Below are 10,271 nucleotides of genomic sequence, written 5' to 3' on the forward strand. Positions count from 1 at the left end.
AGATATCAAGTATGCGTAACATGTTCTCAAAAAATTAGGGTTGGCACGCAGAAGAATTTTGAGTTAGAGATTTTGCTGGTTTTGGCACGCACTCACAAAAAGGTTGCCCACCCCTGCACTATAGTCAGGTCTCTATTATCTGGCAATTTCTAACCAATTCCTAGAACATAAAGCAAATGTTATGAACTTTGACAATGTGATATATTATTATATGAAACAAAAATTGGAAGGGAAGAGGAAAAAACAAGTGTGACTTCATCTTTCATGGCAGAGAGTCAGTTAATATTATGAAAATTTATTATGCTCATATGCATGCATACAAGTCCTTTGGTTGATATGCTTCTATGTCTCTGTATCTATACCTTTCCCCCTTCCTGCTTCTTGCCTGGAATATGATGACTAGAACTCCAGTAGCCACCTTATGATCTTGAAAAGTCACACACTAAACTTGGCAAAGCAGGAAGACAGAGCAAGCTGGGTTCCTAATGAGTCCGTGGAACCTTTGCCATGTCCTGACTCCAGTCTTCCTTCAGATGAGAGACTAAATTCTTATGTAATTAAGTCACTATAGCAGAGGTGGGCAACCCCTGGCACGCCAGTAACTTTTGCTGGCACGCGAAACCCTCTCTTATAATCTTCCATTAACAATTTTTTTCTTAATATTGATTTTTTTTATTTTTCAGATAAATTCAATGTAGGTGCATCTTCCCATGCTGTGGGGTGGGAGCATCAGGGGAGGAGACATATGTAATACTTAGATAATAAATAATTTAAAATTTTAAAATATTATGAAAATTGAAATGAGAAGGGAACAAGCATAATAAAACACCAAACTCATAATGCTTTTTTTCATCAAATTTTTCCCTCCACCTTAGAGGGATCTATTAGAAACTGATATTCCGTATGGTAAATAAATATTTTTCCAAAGTGTATAGTTTCTTCAGTTTGACTTCATTTTCCCTTTATGCTATTAAATGCTAGTAAATATAAAATGAATACTTTTGATTAACAATATGTATATGGTCCAACTTTTAGAAAAAATGTGTCTATATATGTGCAATGAGCTATCTAGAATGCTGCTAACTGCATGTTAATGGTAGCTGTGTCAGTGTGGTGGGAATTGCTCTCAAAACCTTAGCTCTCAATTTTTTACTTTGCATTGATTAATTTTTTTAATGAGCATGTATCATTTTTTAGGAGAACAATAAAGTCATTTTTTGGTTAATCCTCACCTGAGGATATTTTTTCCATTGATTTTTAGAGAGAGTAGAAGGGAGGGAGAGAGGAGGAGAGAGAAACATCGATGTGAGAGACACATCAATTGGTTGTCTCCCACACGTGCCGTGACCTGGGATGGGGATCAAAACTGCAACCCAGGTATGAGCCCTTGACCAGGAATCGAACCCGCAACCCTTTGGTGTATGAATAGATGTTCTACCACTGAGCCACACTGGCCATGGAAATAAAGTAATTTTGAAATGAGGGGATTAGACTCAAGATCTCCAAGCTCTAAAATTCTATGATTTAATATTCTATACAAACATATCCATAATTCAGTGATAAAAGTCTCCACATTAAAAACAACACCTCACCTAATCTTCTAGCCTCCTTTGATCACTAATCTTTGTCTAGGCCCAATGTCTATTTTAAAAGCACTAGATTATCTCAAGTAATTAACCTTAAAAGACAGTGTGTTTTGCCCTGGCTGGCGTGACCATATGGTTAGAGCATTTGCCTGCGCACTGAAGGGTCCATGGGTTTGATTCCCGGTCAAGGGAATGTGCCTGGCTGGGTTGCAGGTTCACTCCCTGCCTCCAGTCTGGGTGTGTGAGGGAGGCAACCAGTCACGTTTCTCTCTCACACTGATGTTCTCTCTCTCTCTCTCTCTCTCTCTCTCTCTCTCTCTCTCCCCTCCTTCCTCTCTTCCCAAAATCAATAAAAACATATCCCTGGGTGAGGATTTGAAAAAAAATAATAACCATCTTTAAGAACAACAATGAAAAGTCCTAGCCGGTTGCTCAGAGTGTTGACCCATGAACTAAAGTCCACCACTATTACTGGAAGTCCTAGAAAGAGCAATTAGGAAAAAAAAATGATTAATATAAATGAATAAATGGCATCCAAATAGGAAAGGAAGAAGTAAAACTGATGACATGATTTTATATAAAGAAAACCCTAAAGACTACCAAAAAAACTATTAGAAATTATTAATAGATACAGTAAAGTACAGAGTACAAAATCAATTTACAAAAATTGTGGTGGTTCTATATACTACTTACAAACTATAAGAAAGAAAAATTAAGAAACAATCCTATTTAAAAATCACAACAAGAAGAGTAAAATATTTAGGAATAAATTTCACCTAAGAGTTGTGAAATGCCTGTACAATGAAAGCTATAAGACATTTAAAAAAATGAAGATGACACAAAGAAATGGAAAGGTATTCCATGTTCATGTACTGGAAGAATTAACATTACAAAATTGTCCATATTACCTAAAGCAATCTACAGATTTAATGCAATCACTATAAAATCCCAATGGCATTTTTCACAGAAATAGAACAACAACAAAAACAAAAAACCCTCAAATTTGTACAGAACCACAAAAGATCCCAAGAAGCCAAAGCAATCCTGAGAAAGAAACAGAGAGAGAGAGAGAGAGAGAGAGAGAGAGAGGAAGGAAGGAAGGAAGGAAGGAAGGAAGGAAGGAAGGAAGTTCCTCTCTCTCTGAAAAAGCAATGGGAAAAATATCCTCATGTGAGGATTAACAAATAATAATAATAAAGTGCCTGCCACATGGTAACTACCCAAAAATAAAAAACAGTGTGTTCTCTCATCAACCAAAAGCAACTTTTCTAATACAAATGAAAATTTCATAAAACAGTAAGCACGCAACCTAATCCAAGAACAATGAAGAAATATTAACTTACACATAAAGTAGTTTTAGTATTTAATTGTTATGATGGCAAACTGTCTACTTAGAGAGGTTGTAAATATAACTTAGATTGGCATCCCTTTCTTCAAAACAAGGAACATCCACTATTCCCCTAATCTTGCATCTCTTTCATACCCGTGTCTATAATGCTTTCTACCTTATCTATAATTTGGACAAATACCATTCACTGGACAACACCCAGCCCCTCCTACCACTACAGGCCTATAGCACTTGATGTGTACCTCTGTTATAACAACTCTTATGGCCACTTTTGTGCAGGTTCTGCATTGCACAAAAGCACACAGATTAGGGAGTAAGTGGTGTTATAATCCTTCCTGAGCTCAGTTGCCAAACCAGGTTGTACCTGCCTAGAGGAGTGTCCATTGAATTTGCACAATGGCACATTATAGGTTCACATTAACTGTTACAGTAGTTTGGATTGAAATCAGAGTTGAATTGTCTATTGCTCTTCCTAGACTACGAGCTCACCAAGGACCTGGCATAGAGTAGGAACTTAATGTTTGCTTAATGGGTCCTGAATAAATAGAAGATATAAACAATTCCCTTAATATTTTAACATCACAATGAAAACAAGTGTACTAGTATAGCATATTTCTCTCCCTTTATTTAGGTTGAAAAACTTTTTTTAAAGTTGTACAGAAAAGAAGGAAGAAAATAAAACTAATATTTCATGAGTAGCTACTGTATGTCAAAAACTTTATATATATATAACTCATTTTATGTTCCAAATAACCCTACACATTCAGTTTTATTATTAGTGATAGTTAAAATATTTACCAGCCAGTATAGCATGGGCACCCATGAATCAGAGGGGACAGTGGCCGGATCAGAACAGAGTCCAGCTGTAAACAACAGCTACACTCTTGCTGGCAAATACAAAGTGAATGTAAGCTCTGGGTATATCAATCCCATGTTACAGATGGGCGAATGAATGCTCAGAGGTAAACTAGTGTGTCAAGTTCACATAGCTAGTAAGTGGAGAATTTAGAACTAGATCCTGGATAAGTCTGATTCTCCCTGGTCTCTACAGCCCAGCAGGAATGTGGGAATTTGGGTCTAAGTTTCCTGATGTCTAATCCAATATCTATTCACTAGACTACTTTGCTTCCCCAAAGAGGAATAACCACTGTTTATGACTCTAAAGTAATGACCCTCATTCCACAAGTCACACACAACAGTCATTTTGCTTTAGAGTCATGTTTCATACCTTAATAAATCTGAATGGGATATTTTTATTACTTTATACATTGAAGGGGTTAGTAAAAGGAGATAATTCTTGAATAATGCTCCTGGATCCCCTTGCATTTTTTAAAGTCTATATTCTTTAAATTTGAACTACATAATGCAGTTCCTCTCAGCAAATACACTTCATCTGTTGAAGAATATACCAAATATAATTTTGTTCTATGAAAGTTCAGGGCAATACATATTTTATTATTGGTTGATAAATTCTAGCTAGTTTCAAAACATCATATGTTCTATGAACATTATTCATTTCAGAATACTGTATTTATTCAATCCTGGATCAGCCATTGCATAGTACGATGGCCAGTCACTATGCATCATGCCAAATCTCTACTGGGAATGAAAACATTTAACAATGTTTGGTTTTCTTTGAGGTTATTTTCTATTACAACCCTGTAGGAGATTCTAACAAATTTGCTATGAAATAAGTTCTACTATGAAATAAGTTCTTCTCTGTAAAGGAAAAGTGATTTTTCCCCTTAGGTCAGTTTTATTGGAATATAATACTAACCTATAGACAATCAACTCATTCTGATTTGTGATCAAAATTTATTTTTCTGACAATAAAAGAGTGAACCCAAGGAAAGATTATCATTTAAAAATGCTTTTTTAAAGACACAAATTCTTCTTGTTTTACAGAAATGGTGAATGCTTAAAAAGTGCAAACGTATAAAAAGACATGTTAAAATGGCTTTAGAATACCACAAAACTATGAAATGCATTATTTACAAGTACACTGATGCAAAAACACATAGAAAACATTGTACATATGCCTTTCGTAATATGGGCTTTGAATCCTCCTTCCATACAAGTCATGGGAGTGGCATTCAAAATATGAACAACCTGAATCGCACAGGCATCAGCCATCAAAATGGAATCCAACTCTATCCTGGAGCAGAGTCCTCTGTTATACCACAGATTAACCCTTCAGTTGCTGGGTAGTAATAAGATCTTTGGGTTCCCAGGGAGGGATCAGATCAGCTTGGATGAGTTGAGGCACTTGAGGGGCTCCGGGAAGGAACTATTTACCAATCACTAAGTATTCAATATTGTAGTAACCACATATCACTGTTTATTAATTAACAGTAGTATATTTTAATTTCTATTCTATTTTAATATTACATTTAATATTACCATATTATTAAAAATAAGCAGTATGGTCAGTACCATCTGAAAATCAATGTCCACGTGCACTTGCCATGCCCCAGGCCCTTTGTACCCAGGACTTTTGTTCCAACTACCCTACTCTTATCCCCTGCTGCCCACCCAGCCATGTTATATGCCATATTACTCAGCCCTTCATTAACCACAAACAACAAAACTCAATATGCACTTACAGGGGTTGAAAATCCAAAGGTCAGCTAACAACCCTATTGGGCCTGACACAAAAATATGACCTGGCCAGCCAAATTCCCAGTCTTAGAAATTTGAGTTAAGAAACACAAAAAGACTAATCCAAGTAGCAGTTAGTCCTTTCCTGTTAAGAAATAAGAATGGGCCCGGCTGACGTGGCTCAGTGGTTGAGCATCGATCTATGAACCAGGGGTCATGGTTTGATTCCTGGTCAGGGCACATGCCGGGGTTGCGAGCTTGATCCCAAGCGTGGGGCATGCAGGAGGAAGCCGATCAATAATTCTCATCATTGATGGTTCTATCTCTCTCCCTCTCCCTTTCTCTCTAAAATCAATAAAATACATTTTTAGAAAGGAATGAGAATGGGAAAGGTGATAAAAAAAATATCACTAAATACACAAAGGAATGGGAGGAGCCAGGGCTAGACACAAGTGGCAGCATTTAATCATAGAAATGAGTATGAACATTATGATGAGGAAGGATGGCAATCCAGGCGCCAGGAGGGGCAGAACACAGAGTGACCTGTTTTGGGTTTACAAATTGACGGATTTCCAGGAAAACAACTGACAGATGACCTAGACCTAGACACATTCTCCTGGATTGAAACTATTCACAAAACCCTACTTCTACTTGACCATCAAAGGTCTGATTCAAACACCTAGAAGTGTTTTTCAACATCTGATTCCTGGACCAACATCACCTGGGAACTTGTTAGAAGGCAAATTACCACTGAAGCAGAAATGCTAGGGGTGGAGTTCAGCAATCTGTGTTTTAATAAGCCCTACAGATGATTCCAATCCAAGCTCAAATTTGAGAACCAACCCCTCAAGCTGGCTTGGCTCAGAGTGCCAGCATTACTTGGAAGTGGACTGCTGCTGCCCTTAGAGCAGCGGTTCTCAACCTGTGGGTCGCGACCCCTTTGGGGGTCGAACCACCCTTTCACAGGGGTCGCCTAAGACCATCAGAAAACACATATATAATTACATATTGTTTTGTGATTAATCACTATGCTTTAATTATGTTCAATTTGTAACAATGAAAATACATCCTGCATATCAGATATTTACATTACGATTCATAACAGTAGCAAAATTACAGTTATGAAGTAGCAACGAAAATAATTTTATGGTTGGGGGTCACCACAACATGAGGAACTGTATTAAAGGGTCGCAGCATTAGGAAGGTTGAGAACCACTGACCTACGGGTTCTTAAATATTATTTATGGTAGAGAATAAAGTATCAGTAGAACAACCATTTGCTTAGTCCAAGTTTCTTGGTGTCCTTGATTTTCTACCTCATTGCTTATTTTAAAAGATCTGGAATGAGACTTGACCCACTTTAAGGAGTCAACCTTGATAGGGTAGATATCAAAAATATTGTTTCCATATAAACAAAAAATCAAACCTCTAATTTTTTTTTTAGTCAAAGAAATACACATGCCAACAAATAAAAATAAACAAATTAAATCATAACAAAATCAAATAGCACTAAAAAATATATGATGAAAAGCAACAAATTTCATCCTAACACTTTCTAAGTTTTAAAAAGATTCCCAGGTGATTCTAATGTGCAGCCAAGGTTGAGAACCACTGTCCTAGAGGCAGATTCTCCACTACTGACCAACTCAGGTGCAGCCACGTCAGTCAAACCACTTTCCTACAATGTGACCTGATGCAAAAGATGATTTGTATTCCTATGATTCTCTCATTCAAAAATCTGAAGATAGCAGCAGTTAGAAATGAAAGGTAAAGCTTACCAAAAATGCCCTCAGGAAGAGAAGGATATATTAAGGATTGTGGTAAGGCAAAGTAACAATAAAAGCAGAATGCATTGCACAGCACGAGGTTCCAAGAAATAATATCTGTCAGCCATCCATTAAGACTATAGACACATGTAGAGAGAAGCAGAGCTACGGAGAAAGAATGACAATTGAGAGACATCGTGCAGTCCTGGAGAGAGATGGTGTGGGGTCACACCAGGATTTAGCCCAATTACCTCCTGACTGGAATGGCGTCTGCCTGGCCAGTGGCCATGAGGAGCAAAGCAGCACAGACCCAGGTGCCTTCCCACATCCTTGACAGCTAAACAAGATCACCAGACTCTGTGTTTGTCCTTGGCCTGAACACAGGCTGTTCCCAGCACAGCTCCCTCCCTCTCTCCTCTGCTAGAAGCCCCTATCCGACTCTAGCCTAGGACAGAAACTCACCCAACAGACCAGCCGCCATCGAGTCTTCCCCAGATGTAAGTAATAAAGGTTATGACCTTCCTCTCTTATCTCTCGTGTGTTTTTTGTTTGTTTGTTCGTTTGTTTGTTTTTGGACTAGCGAAGAACAGCGTGGCACTCCCTGGATTGGAGCTCCAACATTACAGATGGAAAGCATAATTGCCTGTATTCCTGCTGGAAGGTGTCCCTACCATATCCACCTTTTCATATGTTAGTACTTGGAGTTACTGGAATTCGAGAGGCAGAGGCTATTTAGATGCATTTGAGTGTAAGAAGGTGAGGGCAATTAACAAGATTAGTGGGACACAGAGTGGATGAGAGAGAGACAAAGAAAGAAACATAGAGAACTCACAGACCAACTCACAGACCAGTGGAGACAAAGACAGTTCATAGGGGTATAAAACTTGAAGGGCTCTCTGTCAGAGAAGGGTCATGGTCACAACCCCTTCTCCCAGGAGTTTAACCTGGAGTCCAATTAAATGAAAATGAATGAATGAATATACAAATAAATATATTTTGAATTAATACACGAAGTTAATGGCATGTGTCAGGATGGACAGAGGTGACTTTGGCCAAAGCCCAGTGGCAGACAGAGCAACAAAGCTTCTGAGATCAAATCACTATGAGAGTACAAAGAGATGACATGAGTGGGCCAGCTCTTGCCTCAAACCATGTAGTCAAAGAGGAACAGAAGGACCAGATCTGTGGAGTGACAGACCCAGCGACTGATACCATTCCAGCTCTCCTGGTGTCCTGAAGAAAAGTAAGTTAATGTGTCTAAAGAGCTTAAGTGTTTCAAGTCCAGACCAGTTTTTTTGCCAGAGTACCTTTGCTGGGTGGTGGCCTGGGTAGGGAATCTCACTTAGGGGCCAGGGAAGTGTTGCAAGCAGGAGTGTTCTGCCACAGACACATCAATTCAGGCATAACAGGTGACTATGCACAATCCAGCACCAGCAATGGCAACAGTGGCAATATTATAAATCTTGCTAACTTCACTGGCAGTGAAAGTGGCATGAAAGCCTGTTCTGAAGCAAACAGCTGAGGGTAGGAAAGGTGAAGTTCTCCAGCCTCGAAAGGTTTGTCTGAGTTCTGGGCCAGTGCTAAGAGAGGAGTGGCAGGACCAGCACATGTTGGTCCTTGGGGCATTCCCAGATAACACGGCTCTCACTGCCTATTTTCACCCAGCCATTTTGGCCCCAAGGACATTTTTGCTCTGCATTTTGCTCTTTCATCCACCCATAGTATGAACTGTTCAGGTTAGAAGAATTCAACTTTACTAGGAGTTTAATACCTCTACTTCAACTTATACATTTCTTTGAATCTATAAATAGGAATTTAACACCTTACAAGTAGGTGAGCCCATGAGAGGAAAGCCATCATGTGCTCATCTTCCCAGTTATAAAGCTGGCACATGTTTCATTAGGTTCTCTTCTGAGTACTCCTGCTTTCCCAGTTTATAGCTATGAACCTGGAGCATGGTGCCCAAGTAAGAAAAAAGCTGCCTCAAATCTGAAGTTGGCCTGATGCTCACAGCTAAGCTGTGTTATTCTCCTATTGGATATTTAAAATTTTATATAATACCAACTTCAAACAAGGTTACCCTGAGAACATGAGAATGTGTGGCAAAACAAGGCCACTTCATACTTTTGTCTTAAGCACAAAGTCAAGGCCACTGTGCCCCCAAAAAACTACTCAACACTGCTTCCTCTTGCCTAAAATGAGTAGCTGCTACTTGTTTACCAATTATTGATTTATCGGCTCTCTAGCTGGCCCTCCCTATAGATGAGGTTTTATTGAGATACCCTGACAGCATCCAATCTAAAATGAACCCTCACTTCCTTAGAACCTCCATCAATCACCTAACCAAGGCCCAAATCCTACAATAGGTGGCTTCAACTATCCTCTCTTTGGGAGACCCCATGTTTCCTTCCCCGTAGTGTGTATTCTCCCACCCTGAAACAAGTAATAAACCCAACTTGTTCAAATGCAGGTGTGTTCCTGGTGGGTTTTAACTGAGGGGCATTGGCATGCCCCTAAAATTCATTCTTTTGATTTGTCTTGTGTGTTGTGTTGTGTGTGTGTTTTGCATTAAAGGTTGAAGGATATAAATTTTCAGTATCATATATATAATTTGGCGGGTGGGTTAACAGAGAGTTATATGTTGAACATATCATAGCTACAAATAGTTTAAGGAGAACTGGTAAATAGGCATAATTACATTAGGAGAAACTGCATAGTTAGGTTGTATTACAATAAGTAATGTAAATTATTAAATCACTAGTGGCCCAGTGCATGAAATTCATGCACATTAAAAGAAGATTAATTAGAGGAAATATTTTAATATTGCTATTTGCCCTTTCTCTAATACAGTGGTTCTCAACCTTCCTAATGCTGTGACCCTTTAATACAGTTCCTCATGTTGTGGTGACCCCCAATTTTATTGTTACAAATTGAACATAATTAAAGCATAGTGATTAATCACAAAAACAATAT

General features: G+C 38.5%; 1 long non-coding RNA gene across 1 annotated transcript in view; it reads left to right on the forward strand.

Annotated features, from left to right (window-relative positions):
• Nucleotides 1-10,271, forward strand: part of LOC106727223 — a 23,041-nt gene that overhangs the window by 10,866 nt on the left and 1,904 nt on the right. The window contains exon 2 of the long non-coding RNA XR_001363395.1: nt 4,684-4,687. This is a non-coding gene — a long non-coding RNA (uncharacterized LOC106727223). The remainder of the gene's footprint in view (nt 1-4,683; nt 4,688-10,271) is intronic.

Source organism: Myotis brandtii, unplaced genomic scaffold (genome assembly GCF_000412655.1).
Source record: "Myotis brandtii unplaced genomic scaffold, ASM41265v1 scaffold39, whole genome shotgun sequence".
Lineage (NCBI taxonomy): Eukaryota > Metazoa > Chordata > Mammalia > Chiroptera > Vespertilionidae > Myotis > Myotis brandtii.